This window comes from Taudactylus pleione, unplaced genomic scaffold, assembly GCF_031769625.1.
Source record: "Taudactylus pleione unplaced genomic scaffold, aTauple2 ptg000967l, whole genome shotgun sequence".
Lineage (NCBI taxonomy): Eukaryota > Metazoa > Chordata > Amphibia > Anura > Myobatrachidae > Taudactylus > Taudactylus pleione.
In genome coordinates, this window is record NW_028285368.1 from 5,691,747 (window position 1) to 5,709,665 (window position 17,919).

A 17,919-nucleotide genomic window follows, 5' to 3' on the forward strand; every position below is an offset into this window, starting at 1 on the left:
TATAGCCATAACATTCTTTTCTATTACATTTTACATTTAATTTTTTCAACTTATCAATGAATTTACTTGAGTTAAGAAGTAAAAGAGGTCTAAAGTTAAGATTTTTGAGCACCTACAGCCAAACCACACTGGACATGCCCAATCTCGTCTGATCTTGGAAGCTATGCAGTGTTGGGCCAGGTTAGTACTTGGATGGGAGACCACCTGGGAATACCAGGTGCTGTAGGTTATCTTATAAAGCCATAACATTCTTTTCTATTACATTTTACATTTAATTTTTTCAACTTATCAATGAATTTACTTGGGTTAAGAAGTAATAGAGGTCTAAAGTTAATGTTTTTGAGCACCTACAGCCAAACCACACTGGACATGCCCAATCTCGTCTGGTCTTGGAAGCTATGCAGTGTCGGGCCTGGTTTGTACTTGGATGGGAGACCACCTGGAAATACCAGGTGCTGTAGGTAATTTTATACAGCCAAAATATTCTTTTCTATTACATTTTACATTTAATTTTTTCAACTTATCAATTAATTTACTTGAGTTAAGAGGTAAAAGAGGTCTAAAGTTAATGTTTTTGGGCACCTACAGCCAAACCACACTGGACATGCCCAATCTCGTCTGATCTTTGAAGCTATGCAGAGTTGGGCCTGGTTAGTACTTGGATGGGAAACCACCTGGGAATACCAGGTGCTGTAGGTAATTTTATACTTCCATAATATTCTTTTCTATTACATTTTACATTTAATTTTTTCAACTTATCAATGAATTTACTTGAGTTAAGAAGTAATAGAGGTCTAAAGTTAATGTTTTTGAGCTCCTACAGCCAAACCACACTGGACATGCCCAATCTCGCCTGATCTTGGAAGCTATGCAGTGTTGGGCCTGGTTAGTACTGCGACGGGAGACCACCTGGGAATACCAGGTGCTGTAGGTAATATTATATAGCAATAACATTCTTTTCTATTACATTTGACATTACATTTTTTCAACTTATCAATGAATTTACTTGAGTTAAGAAGTAAAAGAGGTCTAAAGTTAAGATTTTTGAGAAACTACAGCCAAACCACACTGGACATGGCCAATGTCGTCTGATCTTGGAAGCTATTCAGTGTTGGGCCTGGTTAGTACTTGGATGGGAAACTACCTGGGAATACCAGGTGCTGTAGGTAATTTTATACTGCCATAACATTCTTTTCTATTACATTTTACATTTAATTTTTTCAACTTATCAATGAATTTACTTGAGTTAAGAAGTAAAAGAGGTCTAAAGTTAATATTTTTGAGCACCTGCAGCCAAACCATACTGGACATGGCCAATGTCATCTGATCTTGGAAGCTATGCAGTGTAGGGCCTGGTTAGTACTTGGATGGGAGACCACCTGGGAATACCAGGTGCTGTAGGTAATTTTATACTGCCATAACATTCTTTTCTATTACATTTTACATTTCATTTTTCAACTTATCATTGAATTTACATGAGTTAAGAAGAAAAAGAGGTCTAAAGTTAATGTTTTTGCGCACCTACAGCCAAACCACACTGGACATGCCCAATCTCGTCTGATCTTGGAAGTTATGCAGTGTTGGGCCTGGTTAGTACTTGGATGGGAGACCACCTGGGAATACCAGGAGCTGTAGGTAATTTTATACTGCCATAACATTCTTTTCTATTACATTTTACATTTCATTTTTCAACTTATCATTGAATTTACATGAGTTAAGATGTAAAAGAGGTCTAAAGTTAATGTTTTTGCACACCTACAGCCAAACCACACTGGACATGCCCAATCTTGTCTGATCTTGGAAGTTATGCAGTGTTGGTCCTGGTTAGTACTTGGATGGGAGACCACCTGGGAATACCAGGTGCTGTAGGTAATTTTATACTGCCATAACATTCTTTTCTATTACATTTTACATTTCATTTTTCAACTTATCATTGAATTTACATGAGTTAAGATGTAAAAGAGGTCTAAAGTTAATGCTTTTGAGCACCTACAGCCAAACCACACTGGACATGCCCAATCTCATCTGATCTTGGAAGCTATGCAGTGTTGGGCTTGGGTAGTACTTGGTTGGGAGACCGCCTGGGAATACCAGGTGCTGTAGGTATTTTTATGCAGCCATAACATTCTTTTCTATTACATTTTACATTTAATTTTTTCAACTTATAAATGAATTTACTTGAGTAAAGAAGTAAAAGAGGTATAAAGTTAATGTATTTGAGCACCTACAGTCAAACCACACTGGACATGCCCAATCTCGTCTGATCTTGGAAGCTATGCAGTGTTAGGCCTGGTTAGTACTTGGATGGGAGACCACCTGGGAATACCAGGTGCTGTAGGTAATTTTATACAGCCATAACCTTCTTTTCTATTACATTTTACATTAAATTTTTTCAACTTATCAATGAATTTACTTGAGTTAAGAAGTAAAAGAGTTCTAAAGTTAATGTTTTTGAGCACCTACAGCCAAACCACACTGGACATGCCCAATCTCGTCTGATCTTGGAAGCTATGCAGTGTTGGGCCAGGTTAGTACTTGGATGGGAGACCACCTGGGAATACCAGGTGCTGTAGGTAATTTTATAAAGCCATAACATTCTTTTCTATTACATTTTACATTTAATTATTTCAACTTATCAATGAATTTACTTGGGTTAAGAAGTAATAGAGGTCTAAAGTTAATGTTTTTGAGCACCTACAGCCAAACCACACTGGACATGCCCAATCTCGTCTGGTCTTGAAAGCTATGCAGTGTCGGGCCTGGTTTGTACTTGGATGGGAGACCACCTGGAAATACCAGGTGCTGTAGGTAATTTTATACAGCCAAAACATTCTTTTCTATTACATTTTACATTTAATTTTTTCAACTTATCAATGAATTTACTTGAGTTAAGAGGTAAAAGAGGTCTAAAGTTAATGTGTTTGGGCACCTACAGCCAAACCACACTGGACATGCCCAATCTCGTCTGATCTTTGAAGCTATGCAGAGTTGGGTCTGGTTAGTACTTGGATGGGAAACCACCTGGGAATACCAGGTGCTGTAGGTAATTTTATACTTCCATAATATTCTTTTCTATTACATTTTACATTTAATTTTTTCAACTTATCAATGAATTTACTTGAGTTAAGAAGTAATAGAGGTCTAAAGTTAATGTTTTTGAGCTCCTACAGCCAAACCACACTGGACATGCCCAATCTAGCTTGATCTTGGAAGCTATGCAGTGTTGGGCCTGGTTAGTACTGCGACGGGAGACCACCTGGGAATACCAGGTGCTGTAGGTAATATTATATAGCAATAACATTCTTTTCTATTACATTTGACATTACATTTTTTCAACTTATCAATGAATTTACTTGAGTTAAGAAGTAAAAGAGGTCTAAAGTTAAGATTTTTGAGAAACTACAGCCAAACCACACTGGACATGGCCAATGTCGTCTGATCTTGGAAGCTATGCAGTGTTGGGCCTGGTTAGTACTTGGATGGGAAACCACCTGGGAATACCAGGTGCTGTAGGTAATTTTATACTGCCATAACATTCTTTTCTATTACATTTTACATTTAATTTTTTCAACTTATCAATGAATTTACTTGAGTTAAGAAGTAAAAGAGGTCTAAAGTTAATATTTTTGAGCACCTGCAGCCAAACCATGGCCAATGTCATCTGATCTTGGAAGCTATGCAGTGTTGGGCCTGGTCAGTACTTGCATGGGAGACCACCTGGGAAAACCAGGTGCAGTAGGTAATTTTATACTGCTATAATATTCTTTTCTATTACATTTTACATTTAATTTTTTCAACTTATCAATGAATTTACTTGAGTTAAGAAGTAAAAGAGGTCTAAAGTTAATGTTTTTGAGCACCTACAGCCAAACCACACTGGACATGGCCAATGTCGTCTGATCTTGGAAGCTATGCAGTGTTGGGCCTGGTTAGTACTTGGATGGGAAACCACCTGGGAATACCAGGTGCTGTAGGTAATTTTATACTGCCATAACATTCTTTTCTATTACATTTTACATTTAATTTTTTCAACTTATCAATGAATTTACTTGAGTTAAGAAGTAATAGAGGTCTAAAGTTAATGTTTTTGAGCACCTACAGCCAAACCACACTGGACATGCCCAATCTTGTCTGGTCTTGGAAGCTATGCAGTGTTGGGCCTGGTTTGTACTTGGATGGGAGACCACCTGGAAATACCAGGTGCTGTAGGTAATTTTATACAGCCAAAACATTCTTTTCTATTACATTTTACATTTAATTTTTTCAACTTATCAATGAATTTACTTGAGTTAAGAAGTAAAAGAGGTCTAAAGTTAATGTTTTTGGTCACCTACATCCAAACCACACTGGACATGCCCAATCTCGTCTGATCTTGGAAGCTATGCAGTGTTGGGCCTGGTTAGTACTTGGATGGGAAACCACCTGGGAATACCAGGTGCTGTAGGTAATTTTATACTGCCATAACATTCTTTTCTATTACATTTTACATTTAATTTTTTCAACTTATCAATGAATTTACTTGAGTTAAGAAGTAATAGAGGTCTAAAGTTAATGTTTTTGAGCTCCTACAGCCAAACCACACTGGACATGCCCAATCTCGTCTGATCTTGGAAGCTATGCAGTGTTGGGCCTGTTTAATACTGGGACGGGAGACCACCTGGGAATACCAGGTGCTGTAGGTAATTTTATATAGCCATAACATTCTTTTCTATTACATTTTACATTACATTTTTTCAACTTATCAATGAATTTACTTGAGTTAAGAAGTAAAAGAGGTCTAAATTTAATGCTTTTGAGCATCTACAGCCAAACCACACTGGACATGAACAATCTCGTCTGGTCTTGGAAACTATGCAGTGTTGGGCCTGGTTTCTACTTGGATGGGAGACCACCTGGGAATACCAGGAGCTGTAGGTAATTTTATACTGCCATAACATTCTTTTCTATTACATTTTACATTTCATTTTTCAACTTATCATTGAATTTACATGAGTTAAGAAGAAAAAGAGGTCTAAAGTTAATGTTTTTGCACACCTACAGCCAAACCACACTGGACATGCCCAATCTCGTCTGATCTTGGAAGTTATGCAGTGTTGGGCCTGGTTAGTACTTGGATGGGAGACCACCTGGGAATACCAGGAGCTGTAGGTAATTTTATACTGCCATAACATTCTTTTCTATTACATTTTACATTTCATTTTTCAACTTATCATTGAATTTACATGAGTTAAGATGTAAAAGAGGTCTAAAGTTAATGTTTTTGCACACCTACAGCCAAACCACACTGGACATGCCCAATCTTGTCTGATCTTGGAAGTTATGCAGTGTTGGTCCTGGTTAGTACTTGGATGGGAGACCACCTGGGAATACCAGGTGCTGTAGGTAATTTTATACTGCCATTACATTCTTTTCTATTACATTTTACATTTAATTTTTTCAACTTATCAATGTATTTACTTGAGTTAAGAAGTAAAAGAGGTCTAAAGTTAATGTTTTTGGACACCTACAGCCAAGCCACACTGGACATGCCCAATCTCGTCTGATCTTGGAAGCTATGCAGTGTTTGGCCTGGTTAGTACTTGGATGGGAAACCACCTGGGAATACCAGGTGCTGTAGGTAATTTTATACTGCCATAACATTCTTTTCTATTACATTTTACATTTAATTTTTATAACTTATCAATGAATTTACTTGAGTTAAGAAGTAATAGAGGTCTAAAGTTAATGTTTTTGAGCTCCTACAGCCATACCACACTGGACATGCCCAATCTCGTCTGATCTTGTAAGCTATGCAGTGTTGGGCCTGGTTAGTACTGGGACGGGAGACCACCTGGTAATACCAGGTGCTGTAGGTAATTTTATATAGCCATAACATTCTTTTCTATTACATTTTACATTTAATTTTTTCAACTTATCATTGAATTTACTTGAGTTAAGAAGTAAAAGAGGTCTAAAGTTAATGTTTTTGAGCACCTACAGCCAAACAACACTGGACATGCCCAATCTCGTCTGATCTTGGAAGCTATGCAGTGTTGGGCTTGGGTAGTACTTGGTTGGGAGACCGCCTGGGAATACCAGGTGCTGTAGGTATTTTTATGCAGCCATAACATTCTTTTCTATTACATTTTACATTTAATTTTTTCAACTTATCAATGAATTTACTTGAGTAAAGAAGTAAAAGAGGTCTAAAGTTAATGTATTTGAGCACCTACAGTCAAACCCCACTGGACATGCCCAATCTCGTCTGATCTTGGAAGCTATGCAGTGTTGGGCCTGGTTAGTACTTGGATGGGAGACCACCTGGGAATACCAGGTGCTGTAGGTAATTTTATACTGCCATAACATTCTTTTCAATTACATTTTACATTTCATTTTTTCAACTTATCAATGAATTTACATGAGTTAAGAAGTAATAGACGTCTAAATTTAATGCTTTTGAGCACCTACAGCCAAACCACACTGGACATGCCCAATCTCATCTGATCTTGGAAGCTATGCAGTGTTGGGCTTGGGTAGTACTTGGTTGGGAGACCGCCTGGGAATACCAGGTGCTGTAGGTATTTTTATGCAGCCATAACATTCTTTTCTATTACATTTTACATTTAATTTTTTCAACTTATAAATGAATATACTTGAGTAAAGAAGTAAAAGAGGTATAAAGTTAATGTATTTGAGCACCTACAGTCAAACCACACTGGACATGCCCAATCTCGTCTGATCTTGGAAGCTATGCAGTGTTAGGCCTGGTTAGTACTTGGATGGGAGACCACCTGGGAATACCAGGTGCTGTAGGTAATTTTATACAGCCATAACCTTCTTTTCTATTACATTTTACATTAAATTTTTTCAACTTATCAATGAATTTACTTGAGTTAAGAAGTAAAAGAGTTCTAAAGTTAATGTTTTTGAGCACCTACAGCCAAACCACACTGGACATGCCCAATCTCATCTGATCTTGGAAGCTATGCAGTGTTGGGCCAGGTTAGTACTTGGATGGGAGACCACCTGGGAATACCAGGTGCTGTAGGTAATTTTATAAAGCCATAACATTCTTTTCTATTACATTTTACATTTAATTATTTCAACTTATCAATGAATTTACTTGGGTTAAGAAGTAATAGAGGTCTAAAGTTAATGTTTTTGAGCACCTACAGCCAAACCACACTGGACATGCCCAATCTCGTCTGGTCTTGAAAGCTATGCAGTGTCGGGCCTGGTTTGTACTTGGATGGGAGACCACCTGGGAATACCAGGTGCTGTAGGTAATTTTATACAGCCAAAACATTCTTTTCTATTACATTTTACATTTAATTTTTTCAACTTATCAATGAATTTACTTGAGTTAAGAGGTAAAAGAGGTCTAAAGTTAATGTGTTTGGGCACCTACAGCCAAACCACACTGGACATGCCCAATCTCGTCTGATCTTTGAAGCTATGCAGAGTTGGGTCTGGTTAGTACTTGGATGGGAAACCACCTGGGAATACCAGGTGCTGTAGGTAATTTTATACTTCCATAATATTCTTTTCTATTACATTTTACATTTAATTTTTTCAACTTATCAATGAATTTACTTGAGTTAAGAAGTAATAGAGGTCTAAAGTTAATGTTTTTGAGCTCCTACAGCCAAACCACACTGGACATGCCCAATCTAGCTTGATCTTGGAAGCTATGCAGTGTTGGGCCTGGTTAGTACTGCGACGGGAGACCACCTGGGAATACCAGGTGCTGTAGGTAATATTATATAGCAATAACATTCTTTTCTATTACATTTGACATTACATTTTTTCAACTTATCAATGAATTTACTTGAGTTAAGAAGTAAAAGAGGTCTAAAGTTAAGATTTTTGAGAAACTACAGCCAAACCACACTGGACATGGCCAATGTCGTCTGATCTTGGAAGCTATGCAGTGTTGGGCCTGGTTAGTACTTGGATGGGAAACCACCTGGGAATACCAGGTGCTGTATGTAATTTTATACTGCCATAACATTCTTTTCTATTACATTTTACATTTAATTTTTTCAACTTATCAATGAATTTACTTGAGTTAAGAAGTAAAAGAGGTCTAAAGTTAATATTTTTGAGCACCTGCAGCCAAACCATGGCCAATGTCATCTGATCTTGGAAGCTATGCAGTGTTGGGCCTGGTCAGTACTTGCATGGGAGACCACCTGGGAAAACCAGGTGCAGTAGGTAATTTTATACTGCTATAACATTCTTTTCTATTACATTTTACATTTAATTTTTTCAACTTATCAATGAATTTACTTGAGTTAAGAAGTAAAAGAGGTCTAAAGTTAATGTTTTTGAGCACCTACAGCCAAACCACACTGGACATGGCCAATGTCGTCTGATCTTGGAAGCTATGCAGTGTTGGGCCTGGTTAGTACTTGGATGGGAAACCACCTGGGAATACCAGGTGCTGTATGTAATTTTATACTGACATAACATTCTTTTCTATTACATTTTACATTTAATTTTTTCAACTTATCAATGAATTTACTTGAGTTAAGAAGTAAAAGAGGTCCAAAGTAAATATTTTAGAGCATGTACAGTCAAACCACACTGGACATGGCCAATGTCGTCTGATCTTGGAAGCTATACAGTGTTGGGCATGGTTAGTACTTGGATGGGAAACCACCTGGGAATACCAGGTGCTGTAGGTAATTTTATACTGCCATAACATTCTTTTCTATTACATTTTACATTTCATTTTTCAACTTATCATTGAATTTACATGAGTTAAGAAGAAAAAGAGGTCTAAAGTTAATGTTTTTGCGCACCTACAGCCAAACCACACTGGACATGCCCAATCTCGTCTGATCTTGGAAGTTATGCAGTGTTGGGCCTGGTTAGTACTTGGATGGGAGACCACCTGGGAATACCAGGAGCTGTAGGTAATTTTATACTGCCATAACATTCTTTTCTATTACATTTTACATTTCATTTTTCAACTTATCATTGAATTTACATGAGTTAAGATGTAAAAGAGGTCTAAAGTTAATGTTTTTGCGCACCTACAGCCAAACCACACTGGACATGCCCAATCTTGTCTGATCTTGGAAGTTATGCAGTGTTGGTCCTGGTTAGTACTTGGATGGGAGACCACCTGGAAATACCAGGTGCTGTAGGTAATTTTATACTGCCATAACATTCTTTTCTATTACATTTTACATTTAATTTTTTCAACTTATCAATGTATTTACTTGAGTTAAGAAGTAAAAGAGGTCTAAAGTTAATGTTTTTGGACACCTTCAGCCAAGCCACACTGGACATGCCCAATCTCGTCTGATCTTGGAAGCTATGCAGTGTTTGGCCTGGTTAGTACTTGGATGGGAAACCACCTGGGAATACCAGGTGCTGTAGGTAATTTTATACTGCCATAACATTCTTTTCTATTACATTTTACATTTAATTTTTTCAACTTATCAATGAATTTACTTGAGTTAAGAAGTAATAGAGGTCTAAAGTTAATGTTTTTGAGCTCCTACAGCCATACCACACTGGACATGCCCAATCTCGTCTGATCTTGTAAGCTATGCAGTGTTGGGCCTGGTTAGTACTGGGACGGGAGACCACCTGGTAATACCAGGTGCTGTAGGTAATTTTATATAGCCATAACATTCTTTTCTATTACATTTTACATTTAATTTTTTCAACTTATCAATGAATTTACTTGAGTTAAGAAGTAAAAGAGGTCTAAAGTTAAGATTTTTGAGCACCTACAGCCAAACCACACTGGACATGCCCAATCTCGTCTGATCTTGGAAGCTATGCAGTGTTGGGCCAGGTTAGTACTTGGATGGGAGACCACCTGGGAATACCAGGTGCTGTAGGTTATCTTATAAAGCCATAACATTCTTTTCTATTACATTTTACATTTAATTTTTTCAACTTATCAATGAATTTACTTGGGTTAAGAAGTAATAGAGGTCTAAAGTTAATGTTTTTGAGCACCTACAGCCAAACCACACTGGACATGCCCAATCTCGTCTGGTCTTGGAAGCTATGCAGTGTCGGGCCTGGTTTGTACTTGGATGGGAGACCACCTGGAAATACCAGGTGCTGTAGGTAATTTTATACAGCCAAAACATTCTTTTCTATTACATTTTACATTTAATTTTTTCAACTTATCAATTAATTTACTTGAGTTAAGAGGTAAAAGAGGTCTAAAGTTAATGTTTTTGGGCACCTACAGCCAAACCACACTGGACATGCCCAATCTCGTCTGATCTTTGAAGCTATGCAGAGTTGGGCCTGGTTAGTACTTGGATGGGAAACCACCTGGGAATACCAGGTGCTGTAGGTAATTTTATACTTCCATAATATTCTTTTCTATTACATTTTACATTTAATTTTTTCAACTTATCAATGAATTTACTTGAGTTAAGAAGTAATAGAGGTCTAAAGTTAATGTTTTTGAGCTCCTACAGCCAAACCACACTGGACATGCCCAATCTCGCCTGATCTTGGAAGCTATGCAGTGTTGGGCCTGGTTAGTACTGCGACGGGAGACCACCTGGGAATACCAGGTGCTGTAGGTAATATTATATAGCAATAACATTCTTTTCTATTACATTTGACATTACATTTTTTCAACTTATCAATGAATTTACTTGAGTTAAGAAGTAAAAGAGGTCTAAAGTTAATATTTTTGAGCACCTGCAGCCAAACCATACTGGACATGGCCAATGTCATCTGATCTTGGAAGCTATGCAGTGTAGGGCCTGGTTAGTACTTGGATGGGAGACCACCTGGGAATACCAGGTGCTGTAGGTAATTTTATACTGCCATAACATTCTTTTCTATTACATTTTACATTTAATTTTTTCAACTTATCAATGAATTTACTTGAGTTAAGAAGTAATAGAGGTCTTAAGTTAAAGTTTTGAGCACCTACAGCCAAACCACACAGGACATGCCCAATCTCGTCTGATCTTGGTAGCTATGCAGTGTTGGGCCTGGTCAGTACTTGCATGGGAGACCACCTGGGAAAACCAGGTGCAGTAGGTAATTTTATACAGCCATAACCTTCTTTTCTATTACATTTTACATTCAATTTTTTCAACTTATCAATGAATTTACTTGAGTTAAGAAGTAAAAGAGTTCTAAAGTTAATGTTTTTGAGCACCTACAGCCAAACCACACTGGACATGGCCAATTTCGTCTGATCTTGGAAGCTATGCAGTGTTGGGCCAGGTTAGTACTTGGATGGGAGACCACCTGGGAATACCAGGTGCTGTAGGTAATTTTATAAAGCCATAACATTCTTTTCTATTACATTTTACATTTAATTTTTTCAACTTATCAATGAATTTACTTGGGTTAAGAAGTAATAGAGGTCTAAAGTTAATGTTTTTGAGCACCTACAGCCAAACCACACTGGACATGCCCAATCTCGTCTGGTCTTGGAAGCTATGCAGTGTCAGGCCTGGTTTGTACTTGGATGGGAGACCACCTGGAAATACCAGGTGCTGTAGGTAATTTTATACAGCCAAAACATTCTTTTCTATTACATTTTACATTTAATTTTTTCAACTTATCAATGAATTTACTTGAGTTAAGAGGTAAAAGAGGTCTAAAGTTAATGTTTTTGGGCACCTACAGCCAAACCACACTGGACATGCCCAATCTCATCTGATCTTTGAAGCTATGCAGAGTTGGGCCTGGTTAGTACTTGGATGGGAAACCACCTGGGAATACCAGGTGCTGTAGGTAATTTTATACTTCCATAATATTCTTTTCTATTACATTTTACATTTAATTTTTTCAACTTATCAATGAATTTACTTGAGTTAAGAAGTAATAGAGGTCTAAAGTTAATGTTTTTGAGCTCCTACAGCCAAACCACACTGGACATGCCCAATCTCGCCTGATCTTGGAAGCTATGCAGTGTTGGGCCTGGTTAGTACTTGGATGGGAAACCACCTGGGAATACCAGGTGCTGTAGGTAATTTTATACTGCCATAACATTCTTTTCTATTACATTTTACATTTAATTTTTTCAACTTATCAATGAATTTACTTGAGTTAAGAAGTAAAAGAGGTCTAAAGTTAATATTTTTGAGCACCTGCAGCCAAACCATACTGGACATGGCCAATGTCATCTGATCTTGGAAGCTATGCAGTGTAGGGCCTGGTTAGTACTTGGATGGGAGACCACCTGGGAATACCAGGTGCTGTAGGTAATTTTATACTGCCATAACATTCTTTTCTATTACATTTTACATTTAATTTTTTCAACTTATCAATGAATTTACTTGAGTTAAGAAGTAATAGAGGTGTTAAGTTAAAGTTTTGAGCACCTACAGCCAAACCACACAGGACATGCCCAATCTCGTCTGATCTTGGTAGCTATGCAGTGTTGGGCCTGGTCAGTACTTGCATGGGAGACCACCTGGGAAAACCAGGTGCAGTAGGTAATTTTATACTGCCATAACATTCTTTTCTATTACATTTTACATTTAATTTTTTCAACTTATCAATGAATTTACTTGAGTTAAGAAGTAAAAGAGGTCTAAATTTGATGTTTTTGAGCACCTACAGCCAAACTACACTGGACATGGCCAATGTCATCTGATCTTGGAAGCTATGCAGTGTTGGGCCTGGTTAGTACTTGGATGGGAAACCACCTGGGAATACCAGGTGCTGTAGGTAATTTTATACTGCCATAACATTCTTTTCTATTACATTTTACATTTAATTTTTTCAACTTATCAATGAATTTACTTGAGTTAAGAAGTAAAAGAGGTCTAAAGTTAATATTTTTGAGCACCTGCAGCCAAACCATACTGGACATGGCCAATGTCATCTGATCTTGGAAGCTATGCAGTGTTGGGCATGGTTAGTACTTGGATGGGAGACCACCAGGGAATACCAGGTGCTGTAGGTACTTTTATACTGCCATAACATTCTTTTCTATTACATTTTACATTTAATTTTTTCAACTTATCAATGAATTTACTTGAGTAAAGAAGTAATAGAGGTCTAAATTTAATGCTTTTGTGCACCTACTGCCAAACCACTCTGGACATGCCCAATCTCGTCTGATCTTGGAAGCTATGCAGTGTTGGGCCTGGTTAGTACATGGATGGGAGACCACCTGGGAATACCAGGTGCTGTAGGTAATTTTATACAGCCATAACCTTCTTTTCTATTACATTTTACATTAAATTTTTTCAACTTATCAATGAATTTACTTGAGTTAAGAAGTAAAAGAGTTCTAAAGTTAATGTTTTTGAGCACCTACAGCCAAACCACACTGGACATGCCCAATCTCGTCTGATCTTGGAAGCTATGCAGTGTTGGGCCAGGTTAGTACTTGGATGGGAGACCACCTGGGAATACCAGGTGCTGTAGGTAATTTTATAAAGCCATAACATTCTTTTCTATTACATTTTACATTTAATTATTTCAACTTATCAATGAATTTACTTGGGTTAAGAAGTAATAGAGGTCTAAAGTTAATGTTTTTGAGCACCTACAGCCAAACCACACTGGACATGCCCAATCTCGTCTGGTCTTGAAAGCTATGCAGTGTCGGGCCTGGTTTGTACTTGGATGGGAGACCACCTGGAAATACCAGGTGCTGTAGGTAATTTTATACAGCCAAAACATTCTTTTCTATTACATTTTACATTTAATTTTTTCAACTTATCAATGAATTTACTTGAGTTAAGAGGTAAAAGAGGTCTAAAGTTAATGTGTTTGGGCACCTACAGCCAAACCACACTGGACATGCCCAATCTCGTCTGATCTTTGAAGCTATGCAGAGTTGGGTCTGGTTAGTACTTGGATGGGAAACCACCTGGGAATACCAGATGCTGTAGGTAATTTTATACTTCCATAATATTCTTTTCTATTACATTTTACATTTAATTTTTTCAACTTATCAATGAATTTACTTGAGTTAAGAAGTAATAGAGGTCTAAAGTTAATGTTTTTGAGCTCCTACAGCCAAACCACACTGGACATGCCCAATCTAGCTTGATCTTGGAAGCTATGCAGTGTTGGGCCTGGTTAGTACTGCGACGGGAGACCACCTGCGAATACCAGGTGCTGTAGGTAATATTATATAGCAATAACATTCTTTTCTATTACATTTGACATTACATTTTTTCAACTTATCAATGAATTTACTTGAGTTAAGAAGTAAAAGAGGTCTAAAGTTAAGATTTTTGAGAAACTACAGCCAAACCACACTGGACATGGCCAATGTCGTCTGATCTTGGAAGCTATGCAGTGTTGGGCCTGGTTAGTACTTGGATGGGAAACCACCTGGGAATACCAGGTGCTGTAGGTAATTTTATACTGCCATAACATTCTTTTCTATTACATTTTACATTTAATTTTTTCAACTTATCAATGAATTTACTTGAGTTAAGAAGTAAAAGAGGTCTAAAGTTAATATTTTTGAGCACCTGCAGCCAAACCATGGCCAATGTCATCTGATCTTGGAAGCTATGCAGTGTTGGGCCTGGTCAGTACTTGCATGGGAGACCACCTGGGAAAACCAGGTGCAGTAGGTAATTTTATACTGCTATAACATTCTTTTCTATTACATTTTACATTTAATTTTTTCAACTTATCAATGAATTTACTTGAGTTAAGAAGTAAAAGAGGTCTAAAGTTAATGTTTTTGAGCACCTACAGCCAAACCACACTGGACATGGCCAATGTCGTCTGATCTTGGAAGCTATGCATTGTTGGGCCTGGTTAGTAGGATGGGAAACCACCTGGGAATACCAGGTGCTGTAGGTAATTTTATACTGCCATAACATTCTTTTCTATTACATTTTACATTTAATTTTTTCAACTTATCAATGAATTTACTTGAGTTAAGAAGTAAAAGAGGTCTACAGTTAATATTTTTGAGCACCTGCAGCCAAACCATACTGGACATGGCCAATGTCATCTGATCTTGGAAGCTATGCAGTGTTGGGCATGGTTAGTACTTGGATGGGAGACCACCAGGGAATACCAGGTGCTGTAAGAACTTTTATACTGCCATAACATTCTTTTCTATTACATTTTACATTTAATTTTTTCAACTTATCAATGAATTGACTTGAGTAAAGAAGTAATAGAGGTCTAAATTTAATGCTTTAGAGCACCTACTGCGAAACCACACTGGACATGCCCAATCTCGTCTGATCTTGGAAGCTATGCAGTGTTGGGCCTGGTTAGTACTTGGATGGGAGACCACCTCGGAATACCACGAGCTGTAGGTAATTTTATACTGCCATAACATTCTTTTCTATTAAATTTTACATTTAATTTTTTCAACTTGTCAATGAATTTACTTGAGTTAATAAGTAAAAGAGGTCTAAAGTTAAGTATTTTGAGCACCTACAGCCAAACCATACTGGACATGCCCAATCTCGTCTGATCTTGGAAGCTAAGCATTGTTGGGCTTGGTTAGTACTTGGATGGGAGACCACCTGGAAATACCAGGTGCTGTAGGTAATTTTATACAGCCAAAACATTCTTTTCTATTACATTTTACATTACATTTTTTCAACTTATCAATGAATTTACTTGAGTTAAGAAGTAAAAGATGTCTAAAGTTAATGCTTTTGAGCACCTACAGCCAAACCACACTGGACATGCCCAATCTAGTCTGATCTTGGAAGCTATGCAGTGTCGGGCCTGGTTTGTACTTGGATGGGAGGCCACCTGGAAATACCAGGTGCTGTAGGTAATTTTATACAGCCAAAACATTCTTTTCTATTACATTTTACATTTAATTTTTTCAACTTATCAATGAATTTACTTGAGTTAAGAGGTAAAAGAGGTCTAAAGTTAATGTTTTTGGGCACCTACAGCCAAACCACACTGGACATGCCCAATCTCGTCTGATCTTTGAAGCTATGCAGAGTTGGTTCTGGTTAGTACTTGGATGGGAAACCACCTGGGAATACCAGGTGCTGTAGGTAATTTTATACTTCCATAATATTCTTTTCTATTACATTTTACATTTAATTTTTTCAACTTATCAATGAATTTACTTGAGTTAAGAAGTAAAAGAGGTCTAAAGTTAATGTTTTTGAGCTCCTACAGCCAAACCACACTGGACATGCCCAATCTCACCTGATCTTGGAAGCTATGCAGTGTTGGGCCTGGTTAGTACTGCGACGGGAGACCACCTGGGAATACCAGGTGCTGTAGGTAATATTATATAGCAATAACATTCTTTTCTATTACATTTGACATTAAATTTTTTCAACTTATCAATGAATTTACTTGAGTTAAGAAGTAAAAGAGGTCTAAAGTTAAGATTTTTGAGAAACTACAGCCAAACCACACTGGACATGGCCAATGTCGTCTGATCTTGGAAGCTATGCAGTGTTGGGCCTGGTTAGTACTTGGATGGGAAACTACCTGGGAATACCAGGTGCTGTAGGTAATTTTATACTGCCATAACATTCTTTTCTATTACATTTTACATTTAATTTTTTCAACTTATCAATGAATTTACTTGAGTTAAGAAGTAAAAGAGGTCTAAAGTTAATATTTTTGAGCACCTGCAGCCAAACCATACTGGACATGGCCAATGTCATCTGATCTTGGAAGCTATGCAGTGTAGGGCCTGGTTAGTACTTGGATGGGAGACCACCTGGGAATACCAGGTGCTGTAGGTAATTTTATACTGCCATAACATTCTTTTCTATTACATTTTACATTTAATTTTTTCAACTTATCAATGAATTTACTTGAGTTAAGAAGTAATAGAGGTCTTAAGTTAAAGTTTTGAGCACCTACAGCCAAACCACACAGGACATGCCCAATCTCGTCTGATCTTGGTAGCTATGCAGTGTTGGGCCTGGTCAGTACTTGCATGGGAGACCACCTGGGAAAACCAGGTGCAGTAGGTAATTTTATACAGCCATAACCTTCTTTTCTATTACATTTTACATTCAATTTTTTCAACTTATCAATGAATTTACTTGAGTTAAGAAGTAAAAGAGTTCTAAAGTTAATGTTTTTGAGCACCTACAGCCAAACCACACTGGACATGGCCAATTTCGTCTGATCTTGGAAGCTATGCAGTGTTGGGCCAGGTTAGTACTTGGATGGGAGACCACCTGGGAATACCAGGTGCTGTAGGTAATTTTATAAAGCCATAACATTCTTTTCTATTACATTTTACATTTAATTTTTTCAACTTATCAATGAATTTACTTGGGTTAAGAAGTAATAGAGGTCTAAAGTTAATGTTTTTGAGCACCTACAGCCAAACCACACTGGACATGCCCAATCTCGTCTGGTCTTGGAAGCTATGCAGTGTCAGGCCTGGTTTGTACTTGGATGGGAGACCACCTGGAAATACCAGGTGCTGTAGGTAATTTTATACAGCCAAAACATTCTTTTCTATTACATTTTACATTTAATTTTTTCAACTTATCAATGAATTTACTTGAGTTAAGAGGTAAAAGAGGTCTAAAGTTAATGTTTTTGGGCTCCTACAGCCAAACCACACTGGACATGCCCAATCTCATCTGATCTTTGAAGCTATGCAGAGTTGGGCCTGGTTAGTACTTGGATGGGAAACCACCTGGGAATACCAGGTGCTGTAGGTAATTTTATACTGCCATAACATTCTTTTCTATTACATTTTACATTTAATTTTTTCAACTTATCAATGAATTTACTTGAGTTAAGAAGTAAAAGAGGTCTAAAGTTAATATTTTTGAGCACCTGCAGCCAAACCATACTGGACATGGCCAATGTCATCTGATCTTGGAAGCTATGCAGTGTAAGGCCTGGTTAGTACTTGGATGGGAGACCACCTGGGAATACCAGGTGCTGTAGGTAATTTTATACTGCCATAACATTCTTTTCTATTACATTTTACATTTAATTTTTTCAACTTATCAATGAATTTACTTGAGTTAAGAAGTAATAGAGGTGTTAAGTTAA

The 17,919-nt window shown here is 37.4% G+C and overlaps 8 non-coding genes and 62 pseudogenes across 8 annotated transcripts; all 70 read left to right on the forward strand.

Annotated features, from left to right (window-relative positions):
- The first annotated feature begins 110 nt into the window (after positions 1–110).
- On the forward strand, positions 111–229 carry LOC148455967 (5S ribosomal RNA). The gene has a single exon (XR_015874355.1). It is a non-coding gene; the product is annotated as a 5S ribosomal RNA (ribosomal RNA).
- Positions 230–345: 116 nt separating this feature from the next.
- On the forward strand, positions 346–464 carry LOC148455968 (5S ribosomal RNA; annotated as a pseudogene).
- A 116-nt stretch (positions 465–580) lies between these two features.
- Positions 581–699, forward strand: LOC148455969 (5S ribosomal RNA; annotated as a pseudogene).
- A 116-nt stretch (positions 700–815) lies between these two features.
- On the forward strand, positions 816–934 carry LOC148455970 (5S ribosomal RNA; annotated as a pseudogene).
- A 116-nt stretch (positions 935–1,050) lies between these two features.
- LOC148455971 (5S ribosomal RNA) lies at positions 1,051–1,169 on the forward strand (annotated as a pseudogene).
- A 116-nt stretch (positions 1,170–1,285) lies between these two features.
- On the forward strand, positions 1,286–1,404 carry LOC148455972 (5S ribosomal RNA; annotated as a pseudogene).
- Positions 1,405–1,519: 115 nt separating this feature from the next.
- LOC148455973 (5S ribosomal RNA) lies at positions 1,520–1,638 on the forward strand. The gene has a single exon (XR_015873601.1). It is a non-coding gene; the product is annotated as a 5S ribosomal RNA (ribosomal RNA).
- A 115-nt stretch (positions 1,639–1,753) lies between these two features.
- LOC148455974 (5S ribosomal RNA) lies at positions 1,754–1,872 on the forward strand (annotated as a pseudogene).
- Positions 1,873–1,987: 115 nt separating this feature from the next.
- On the forward strand, positions 1,988–2,106 carry LOC148455975 (5S ribosomal RNA; annotated as a pseudogene).
- A 116-nt stretch (positions 2,107–2,222) lies between these two features.
- LOC148455976 (5S ribosomal RNA) lies at positions 2,223–2,341 on the forward strand (annotated as a pseudogene).
- A 116-nt stretch (positions 2,342–2,457) lies between these two features.
- LOC148455977 (5S ribosomal RNA) lies at positions 2,458–2,576 on the forward strand. Its single transcript, XR_015874566.1, has one exon. It is a non-coding gene; the product is annotated as a 5S ribosomal RNA (ribosomal RNA).
- Positions 2,577–2,692: 116 nt separating this feature from the next.
- Positions 2,693–2,811, forward strand: LOC148455978 (5S ribosomal RNA; annotated as a pseudogene).
- Positions 2,812–2,927: 116 nt separating this feature from the next.
- On the forward strand, positions 2,928–3,046 carry LOC148455979 (5S ribosomal RNA; annotated as a pseudogene).
- A 116-nt stretch (positions 3,047–3,162) lies between these two features.
- LOC148455980 (5S ribosomal RNA) lies at positions 3,163–3,281 on the forward strand (annotated as a pseudogene).
- Positions 3,282–3,397: 116 nt separating this feature from the next.
- Positions 3,398–3,516, forward strand: LOC148455981 (5S ribosomal RNA; annotated as a pseudogene).
- A 342-nt stretch (positions 3,517–3,858) lies between these two features.
- On the forward strand, positions 3,859–3,977 carry LOC148455982 (5S ribosomal RNA; annotated as a pseudogene).
- A 116-nt stretch (positions 3,978–4,093) lies between these two features.
- LOC148455983 (5S ribosomal RNA) lies at positions 4,094–4,212 on the forward strand (annotated as a pseudogene).
- Positions 4,213–4,328: 116 nt separating this feature from the next.
- LOC148455984 (5S ribosomal RNA) lies at positions 4,329–4,447 on the forward strand (annotated as a pseudogene).
- Positions 4,448–4,563: 116 nt separating this feature from the next.
- LOC148455985 (5S ribosomal RNA) lies at positions 4,564–4,682 on the forward strand (annotated as a pseudogene).
- Positions 4,683–4,798: 116 nt separating this feature from the next.
- On the forward strand, positions 4,799–4,917 carry LOC148455986 (5S ribosomal RNA; annotated as a pseudogene).
- A 115-nt stretch (positions 4,918–5,032) lies between these two features.
- On the forward strand, positions 5,033–5,151 carry LOC148455987 (5S ribosomal RNA). Its single transcript, XR_015873602.1, has one exon. It is a non-coding gene; the product is annotated as a 5S ribosomal RNA (ribosomal RNA).
- Positions 5,152–5,266: 115 nt separating this feature from the next.
- LOC148455988 (5S ribosomal RNA) lies at positions 5,267–5,385 on the forward strand (annotated as a pseudogene).
- Positions 5,386–5,501: 116 nt separating this feature from the next.
- On the forward strand, positions 5,502–5,620 carry LOC148455989 (5S ribosomal RNA; annotated as a pseudogene).
- Positions 5,621–5,736: 116 nt separating this feature from the next.
- On the forward strand, positions 5,737–5,855 carry LOC148455990 (5S ribosomal RNA; annotated as a pseudogene).
- A 116-nt stretch (positions 5,856–5,971) lies between these two features.
- LOC148455991 (5S ribosomal RNA) lies at positions 5,972–6,090 on the forward strand (annotated as a pseudogene).
- A 116-nt stretch (positions 6,091–6,206) lies between these two features.
- On the forward strand, positions 6,207–6,325 carry LOC148455992 (5S ribosomal RNA; annotated as a pseudogene).
- A 116-nt stretch (positions 6,326–6,441) lies between these two features.
- On the forward strand, positions 6,442–6,560 carry LOC148455993 (5S ribosomal RNA; annotated as a pseudogene).
- A 116-nt stretch (positions 6,561–6,676) lies between these two features.
- Positions 6,677–6,795, forward strand: LOC148455994 (5S ribosomal RNA; annotated as a pseudogene).
- A 116-nt stretch (positions 6,796–6,911) lies between these two features.
- LOC148455995 (5S ribosomal RNA) lies at positions 6,912–7,030 on the forward strand. The gene has a single exon (XR_015874180.1). It is a non-coding gene; the product is annotated as a 5S ribosomal RNA (ribosomal RNA).
- A 116-nt stretch (positions 7,031–7,146) lies between these two features.
- On the forward strand, positions 7,147–7,265 carry LOC148455996 (5S ribosomal RNA; annotated as a pseudogene).
- A 116-nt stretch (positions 7,266–7,381) lies between these two features.
- On the forward strand, positions 7,382–7,500 carry LOC148455997 (5S ribosomal RNA; annotated as a pseudogene).
- Positions 7,501–7,616: 116 nt separating this feature from the next.
- Positions 7,617–7,735, forward strand: LOC148455998 (5S ribosomal RNA; annotated as a pseudogene).
- A 116-nt stretch (positions 7,736–7,851) lies between these two features.
- On the forward strand, positions 7,852–7,970 carry LOC148455999 (5S ribosomal RNA; annotated as a pseudogene).
- Positions 7,971–8,312: 342 nt separating this feature from the next.
- On the forward strand, positions 8,313–8,431 carry LOC148456000 (5S ribosomal RNA; annotated as a pseudogene).
- A 350-nt stretch (positions 8,432–8,781) lies between these two features.
- Positions 8,782–8,900, forward strand: LOC148456001 (5S ribosomal RNA). The gene has a single exon (XR_015873603.1). It is a non-coding gene; the product is annotated as a 5S ribosomal RNA (ribosomal RNA).
- Positions 8,901–9,015: 115 nt separating this feature from the next.
- Positions 9,016–9,134, forward strand: LOC148456002 (5S ribosomal RNA; annotated as a pseudogene).
- A 116-nt stretch (positions 9,135–9,250) lies between these two features.
- LOC148456003 (5S ribosomal RNA) lies at positions 9,251–9,369 on the forward strand (annotated as a pseudogene).
- Positions 9,370–9,485: 116 nt separating this feature from the next.
- On the forward strand, positions 9,486–9,604 carry LOC148456004 (5S ribosomal RNA; annotated as a pseudogene).
- Positions 9,605–9,720: 116 nt separating this feature from the next.
- On the forward strand, positions 9,721–9,839 carry LOC148456005 (5S ribosomal RNA). The gene has a single exon (XR_015874356.1). It is a non-coding gene; the product is annotated as a 5S ribosomal RNA (ribosomal RNA).
- A 116-nt stretch (positions 9,840–9,955) lies between these two features.
- LOC148456006 (5S ribosomal RNA) lies at positions 9,956–10,074 on the forward strand (annotated as a pseudogene).
- Positions 10,075–10,190: 116 nt separating this feature from the next.
- On the forward strand, positions 10,191–10,309 carry LOC148456007 (5S ribosomal RNA; annotated as a pseudogene).
- Positions 10,310–10,425: 116 nt separating this feature from the next.
- On the forward strand, positions 10,426–10,544 carry LOC148456008 (5S ribosomal RNA; annotated as a pseudogene).
- A 116-nt stretch (positions 10,545–10,660) lies between these two features.
- LOC148456009 (5S ribosomal RNA) lies at positions 10,661–10,779 on the forward strand (annotated as a pseudogene).
- A 115-nt stretch (positions 10,780–10,894) lies between these two features.
- LOC148456010 (5S ribosomal RNA) lies at positions 10,895–11,013 on the forward strand (annotated as a pseudogene).
- A 116-nt stretch (positions 11,014–11,129) lies between these two features.
- Positions 11,130–11,248, forward strand: LOC148456011 (5S ribosomal RNA; annotated as a pseudogene).
- A 116-nt stretch (positions 11,249–11,364) lies between these two features.
- LOC148456012 (5S ribosomal RNA) lies at positions 11,365–11,483 on the forward strand (annotated as a pseudogene).
- Positions 11,484–11,599: 116 nt separating this feature from the next.
- LOC148456013 (5S ribosomal RNA) lies at positions 11,600–11,718 on the forward strand (annotated as a pseudogene).
- A 116-nt stretch (positions 11,719–11,834) lies between these two features.
- On the forward strand, positions 11,835–11,953 carry LOC148456014 (5S ribosomal RNA; annotated as a pseudogene).
- A 116-nt stretch (positions 11,954–12,069) lies between these two features.
- LOC148456015 (5S ribosomal RNA) lies at positions 12,070–12,188 on the forward strand (annotated as a pseudogene).
- Positions 12,189–12,303: 115 nt separating this feature from the next.
- Positions 12,304–12,422, forward strand: LOC148456016 (5S ribosomal RNA; annotated as a pseudogene).
- A 116-nt stretch (positions 12,423–12,538) lies between these two features.
- LOC148456017 (5S ribosomal RNA) lies at positions 12,539–12,657 on the forward strand (annotated as a pseudogene).
- A 116-nt stretch (positions 12,658–12,773) lies between these two features.
- Positions 12,774–12,892, forward strand: LOC148456018 (5S ribosomal RNA; annotated as a pseudogene).
- Positions 12,893–13,008: 116 nt separating this feature from the next.
- Positions 13,009–13,127, forward strand: LOC148456019 (5S ribosomal RNA; annotated as a pseudogene).
- Positions 13,128–13,243: 116 nt separating this feature from the next.
- Positions 13,244–13,362, forward strand: LOC148456020 (5S ribosomal RNA). Its single transcript, XR_015874567.1, has one exon. It is a non-coding gene; the product is annotated as a 5S ribosomal RNA (ribosomal RNA).
- Positions 13,363–13,478: 116 nt separating this feature from the next.
- Positions 13,479–13,597, forward strand: LOC148456021 (5S ribosomal RNA; annotated as a pseudogene).
- Positions 13,598–13,713: 116 nt separating this feature from the next.
- LOC148456022 (5S ribosomal RNA) lies at positions 13,714–13,832 on the forward strand (annotated as a pseudogene).
- Positions 13,833–13,948: 116 nt separating this feature from the next.
- Positions 13,949–14,067, forward strand: LOC148456023 (5S ribosomal RNA; annotated as a pseudogene).
- A 116-nt stretch (positions 14,068–14,183) lies between these two features.
- On the forward strand, positions 14,184–14,302 carry LOC148456024 (5S ribosomal RNA; annotated as a pseudogene).
- An 809-nt stretch (positions 14,303–15,111) lies between these two features.
- LOC148456025 (5S ribosomal RNA) lies at positions 15,112–15,230 on the forward strand (annotated as a pseudogene).
- A 116-nt stretch (positions 15,231–15,346) lies between these two features.
- LOC148456026 (5S ribosomal RNA) lies at positions 15,347–15,465 on the forward strand (annotated as a pseudogene).
- Positions 15,466–15,581: 116 nt separating this feature from the next.
- LOC148456027 (5S ribosomal RNA) lies at positions 15,582–15,700 on the forward strand (annotated as a pseudogene).
- A 116-nt stretch (positions 15,701–15,816) lies between these two features.
- On the forward strand, positions 15,817–15,935 carry LOC148456028 (5S ribosomal RNA; annotated as a pseudogene).
- A 116-nt stretch (positions 15,936–16,051) lies between these two features.
- LOC148456029 (5S ribosomal RNA) lies at positions 16,052–16,170 on the forward strand (annotated as a pseudogene).
- A 116-nt stretch (positions 16,171–16,286) lies between these two features.
- On the forward strand, positions 16,287–16,405 carry LOC148456030 (5S ribosomal RNA; annotated as a pseudogene).
- Positions 16,406–16,521: 116 nt separating this feature from the next.
- On the forward strand, positions 16,522–16,640 carry LOC148456031 (5S ribosomal RNA; annotated as a pseudogene).
- Positions 16,641–16,755: 115 nt separating this feature from the next.
- On the forward strand, positions 16,756–16,874 carry LOC148456032 (5S ribosomal RNA; annotated as a pseudogene).
- Positions 16,875–16,990: 116 nt separating this feature from the next.
- On the forward strand, positions 16,991–17,109 carry LOC148456033 (5S ribosomal RNA; annotated as a pseudogene).
- Positions 17,110–17,225: 116 nt separating this feature from the next.
- On the forward strand, positions 17,226–17,344 carry LOC148456034 (5S ribosomal RNA; annotated as a pseudogene).
- A 116-nt stretch (positions 17,345–17,460) lies between these two features.
- On the forward strand, positions 17,461–17,579 carry LOC148456035 (5S ribosomal RNA; annotated as a pseudogene).
- A 116-nt stretch (positions 17,580–17,695) lies between these two features.
- Positions 17,696–17,814, forward strand: LOC148456036 (5S ribosomal RNA; annotated as a pseudogene).
- The last annotated feature ends 105 nt before the right edge of the window (positions 17,815–17,919 follow it).